The following is a 5,703-nucleotide window of genomic DNA, read 5'->3' as shown; positions in this document are numbered from 1 at the left end:
TTTATTTTTCAAGACAGAAAATGCAAAATACACACCTTAAGACATTTGAAAAAATGGCTGACAATTAATTTAGTGCTTACATTTCAGTTATCTGGAAAATTCACACGTGGAAAAACTCCATTTCATTTATATAGTTTCGCTGGAAAATAAAGTGCTATTGCGTGTATTAGAGCCAAACTAAACTCAAGATCCTACTCAGTCATTGACTCCAGCCATTTGCTGGATCTTGGGGTAGTCACTCAGGATCTTTAGTTTCCTCACCCATAAAATTAGAGTTGGTCTAAACTCAAAGGTAACTGCCAACTCTAAAATTCTATGTCTTAAAGCAGAAAAATGTGCAGGCTTTTTATCTCCTAAAAAAGCTTAAAATATGTATAAATCAGTAAAGGATAAAATATCTATATTTTGTATTAGGAATTGTCCAATGGGAACAAAAGGAACTGATGAGAAATGAAATCTAACCATAAGATGCCCACCCAAGTCTAAGAATAAGGTGTGGTTTTCTCTTAACCACATTTAAATAATGATAGTACATTTAAATAATGGAACATGGAGTCCATAAGTAACTGGTTTACCATTTGTGACCTACATTAGCTGTTGGAGATTAGCCATTGGAATTCTCCAGAAGGTAATTTCCCACTACTGCTTGTTTCTCCAATGTATGGTCTGCTAGAAGACACGCTAGACTATGAATCAGAACAGTAATTAGCATTTGATTTGAATATTACTTCTACTATAATTATCTGTCATCCTATTGCCCCTTCTTGCTTAAAGTCCATTTATGCAAGCTGGCTGCTCAGGGATATCATTTTAAGGTTTAGAGGTTTGGGTTTATTTTTCCTGACTTAAACCAATCATATTTTCTCATTTGGGATGTTGAAGCAAAGAATACTGAAACTGATTAAGATATAAATGGAAATCAAAAGACTACACTTAAAATTGTTTTAGGAACCTCCAAAGGGCTTTCCACAATGGCTGCACCACTTTGTTCTCCCACCAACAGTGCACACAGGGTTTCAGTTTTCTATATACCTGCTAACAGTTGTCTTTAAAAAAAAAATTGTAGCCATTCTGACAGATGCAATATCTCATTGTAATTTTTATTTGCTTTTCTCTAATAACTAGTGACATTGAGCATTTTTTCCAATACCTGTTGACCATTTGCATGTCTTCTTTGGAGAAATGCCTATTTAAGTTCTTTGCCCAGTTTTTAAAATTCGGTTATTAGTTAGTTTGTTTTTTACCATTGAGTTGTAGGAGTTCTTTATATGTTTTGAAGATTAACCCTTTAGATATAGGGGTTGCAAATACTTTCTCCCCTTTCATATGTTTCCTGTTTATTCTGCTAATTCTTTCTTTTCCTATGCAGGAGCTCTTTATTTTGATGTAGTCCCACTTGGTTATTTTTGTTTTTGTTGCCTGTGCTTTTGGTCTCATCTCCATGAAATTCATGGCTCAATTATCATGGAGTTTTCTCCTATATTTTCTCCTAGGAGTTTTACAGTCTCAGGTCTTATGGTTCTTCTTTGTTATTGTCTTTTAAACTAATCACTTTTATATTTTAAAATTTTTATGTTTTTATTATAGTATTTATATTACACTATTACAATAACATAATTGAGAATAATATCTAAAACATCCTGGTGTCTATAAAGAGAAACATATATTTCACAGTGTTTGGTATACTTTTTTCCCCTAGCTTTATTCAGATATATTTGGCAAATAAATATTGTATATATTTAAGGCATACAAAACGATGTTTTGCTGTTTTGATATACATAGACATTGTGAAATGATTTCTATAATCAGGCTAATCCGACACCTCACATTGTTTCTTTTTTTTCCCTGTGAACACCTAAGATCTGCTCTTAGCAAACATCAAGTATACAATACAGTATTATTAACTTTAGTCCCCGTGATTTAAGTTAGATCTCCAGAATTTATGCATCTTGAATAACTGAAGTCTTGTGCCCCTTTAAGCAGCATCTCCCATTTCCTTGCATTCCAATCCTGCCAACCACCATTCTACCCTCTGCTTTTATGAATTCAATATTTTTCTTTTTTTGGTTTTTATTTATTTATTTATTTACTTTTTTCCTTTTCCTTTTCCTTTTCTGCTCACAACATGGCTGCTTACATTTTTTTTGTTATTTTTTGTGAGTTTTATTTTTTAAAAATCTACATATAAATGAGATCATGTAATATTGTCTTTCTGTATATGGTTTATTTCCTTTGGCATAGTATCTTTAGGTTCAACTCAAATCTTATGTTTAAGTCTTTAATCTAATAATCCTACTGCTATGACCTGAATGTTTATGTCTCTCCCAAATTCATATCTTGAAATTTTCACCAGAAAGATGACAGCATTATGAAATGGGGCCTTTGGAAGGTGATTAGGTCATGAGGGCAGAGCCCTTATGAATGAAATTAGTGCCCTTATGAAAGAGGTCAGAGAGAGGTTCTTCAATCCTTTGACCATATGATGTTAGAGTCTATGGTAGCTATCCATGAGCAAGTAGGCCCTCATCAGACACTGAATCTGCCAATACCTTGATCTTGTACTTTCCCACCTCCAGAACTGTGAGAAATAAATTTCAGTTCTTCATAAGCCATTGAGTCTATGGTATTTTGCTATAGCAGCCTGAAAAGACTAAGACACTGTCTTCAAGGTATTTTCCAAAAGAACTGAAATCAAATGTGATATCATGAAATACTCCTATGTTTACTGAAGCACTATTCACAATATCCAAGATGTGGAAACAACCTAAGTGTCCATGAACAGATGAATGGATAAAGACAATGTGCCATGTACATACAATGGGATACTTTCAGCCTTAAAAAGGAAGGAAATTCTTTTGGCTGCCAGAGGCCAGCAGGATTGAGAGAAAAGCAGGGTGAAATGTGGAGTTACTAATCAACCAGCATAAAGTGTCAGTTAAGCAAGGTAAATAAGCTCTACAGATCCGCTATAATAATTTGTACCTGCAATCAGTAATAATGTATGCACACATAAATATTTGTATAAAGGTAGATCTTATGTTAAGTATTCTTACCACAATAAAATAGAATTAAAAAAAAATTTGACAAAGGAAAAAAAAGACTATACTAAGAGATCCTAACAGGTAGACATGGGAAATGATAGGTCACATGCATGCTTTGATTATTGGTTGCAGATAAACTAAAAAAGTTGAGGCTGGGTGTGGTAGCTCACACCTGTAATCCCAGCACTTTGGGAGACCAAGGTTGTTGGACCACCTGAGTCAGGAGTTCTAAACCAGCCTGGCCAATATGGTGAAACCCCATCTCTATTAAAAATACAAAAAAATTAGCTGGGTGTGGTGGCATGTGCTTGTAATCCCAGCAACTCCGGAGGCTGAGATAGGAGAATCGCTTGAACTCCACATGCAGAGGTTGCAGTGAGCTGAGATCATGCCACTGTACTCCAGTCTGGGCGACAGAGCAAAATTGCATCTCAAAAAACANAAAAAAAAAAAAAAAAAAAAAAAAAAAAAAAAAAAAAAAAAAAAAAAAAAAAGAAAGAAAGAAAAAGAAAAAAGTTGAGTAGAGAGGTGAAAGGAAATGAGGAAAAGAAGAACAAATACATGTATATTATCTCAATTTGCTTTCACAGCTACTGTGGGGTAGTGACATATTATCACTACCAAGCGCAATTTTTAAATCAAGACCCTCAACTTAGGTAAATGACTGATTTTCTATGGATTACATGACTAATTACTGCTACGGCCATTTTTGAACCTTAATGTTTTGGCGTAAACTAGTTCTCTTTTTACTACACTGCACTGATAGTACTGGCTCTGCCATTAGTTAGTGTGACCTTGGGAAAGTCCATTAGTTTCTCTGAATCTCAGTTTTTATGTGTGCAAAGTGGGGTTAAAATATGAGCCTTATCCTACTTAATAGGATTGTTTTAATACTATATAAGTGTCTTATTTCTTATTGTGTTTTATAGTTTATAAAAGGTCACTGATATATGAGTTCATACAATTTTTTACAAAAGTACTATAAGAATCAAATGAGCATGTGTTAAGAGAATAGATTTGACATTATATATTCTTATCATAAAATAATAATAATGAAGAGGGTAGGATGAAACTATCAGAGGTGATAGATGTGTTCATGGCATAGATTGTGGTGATGGTTTCACAGGTGTATACTTATCTTGAAAGTCATCAAGTTGTATATAGTCATTTGTATTCATTTGTCGGTGTGGTAGGTAGAGAGTTTGTTCCAGAATCCCCAGCTCCCAGTGGATACCAAAATCTGAGAATGCTCAAGTTCTTTTTTATAAAATGGCATAGTATTTGGATATAAACTATGCACATGTTCCTGCTTCCTTTAAATTATCTCTAAATTACTTATAATACCTAATATAAAATGGTATATAAATAGTTGTTATACTGTATTATTTTAATTTGTATTATTTCTTATTGTTACATTTTCAAAAAATATGTGGGACCTACAGGGAGGGCCAACTGCACATTAATATGGACAGCTTTTTGCATGTCAATCATAACTTAATAAAGTGGTTTTAAAAAAATCAATGTGAAAGCAGTTGCACAGTAATTATCATTTGCCTCTGCTTCTGTATACTCCTTTACATCTCTGAAGTTGTTGAAATTCTTGAGATTTTAGATAACATTTAAAGGTTGACCAGAGAGAAATTTCAAATAAACACTGTATTATTTCAAATAATACTTACAATGAAATAAAAGCATACTAAGAATTTTATAACCTGCAAAGTCCAAATCTCAAACATACTTTTAGGACCATGAATAACCTATTCACCAATACATAACGTTTATCTAAACATCCTCCAACTTCATCATCCCCAGGCCTAAGTGAATTTTCCCTTTATGTAGTCCTGTTTGGGGGTTCTATGCCTGTGTCTAGACACATACAGTCTCCCCTGCCTAGAATACACTCTTGGTGGTCTCTGCCCTTCCAGAAATAGGTAAGATCTCACCTCCATCTGATTTCTAACTACACCAGCCTCCATTCATAGTTTCTGTTCTCTAATCTCCATTAGTTCTTATTGTCTATAGCTGGGGTCAGCAAACATGCCCCAAAGCCTGTTTTTGTAGATGAAGTTTTATTATAACTCAGCCTGTGGCTGTTTTCACACTACAAATGCAGACTGAGTAGTAACAACAGAAAGCATATGGCACATAAAGCCTCGAGTATATACTATATAGAAAGAGTTTGCTAACTCCTAGTTTATAGCATATCTCACTTCTCACCCATTGAAAAACCTGAACTGGCATGATGGAGAAAGCACATCATTTTTTTGAAATTATTTATTATTTACGGTAAGTTTGAAGGGCATTAAGATTACAATGGCAAGTTGAATGAGTATTTTCTTGCTATCCCTTTCAGATCAATTTAGAAATTCTACTAAAAGATGAAAATGATAAAAATATTTTAGTGTCATGGCAATGATAGCTCATAAGAACCAAATAATATAATATTATACAAGTATTATGCAATCGAATAACTAAGGCAAGATAAAGGTGAGAGTTAAATAGCAAACGGTAGCACCTAGCAGGAAGCTTTAGCTGAGAGGACACATCAAAAACACCTACTGAACAGAGAAAGCTGAAGATCACAATCAGGACAACAACCTAGTGCCTACTGTTGCCGCCTAGTTAAGGCTATGAACAAAGCCACATGCTTTCACCATTCACA

The sequence above is a fragment of the Cebus imitator genome, unplaced genomic scaffold (assembly GCF_001604975.1).
Source record: "Cebus imitator isolate Cc_AM_T3 unplaced genomic scaffold, Cebus_imitator-1.0 Scaffold447, whole genome shotgun sequence".
Classification (NCBI taxonomy): domain Eukaryota; kingdom Metazoa; phylum Chordata; class Mammalia; order Primates; family Cebidae; genus Cebus; species Cebus imitator.
Note: the sequence above shows the minus strand (reverse complement) of the source record.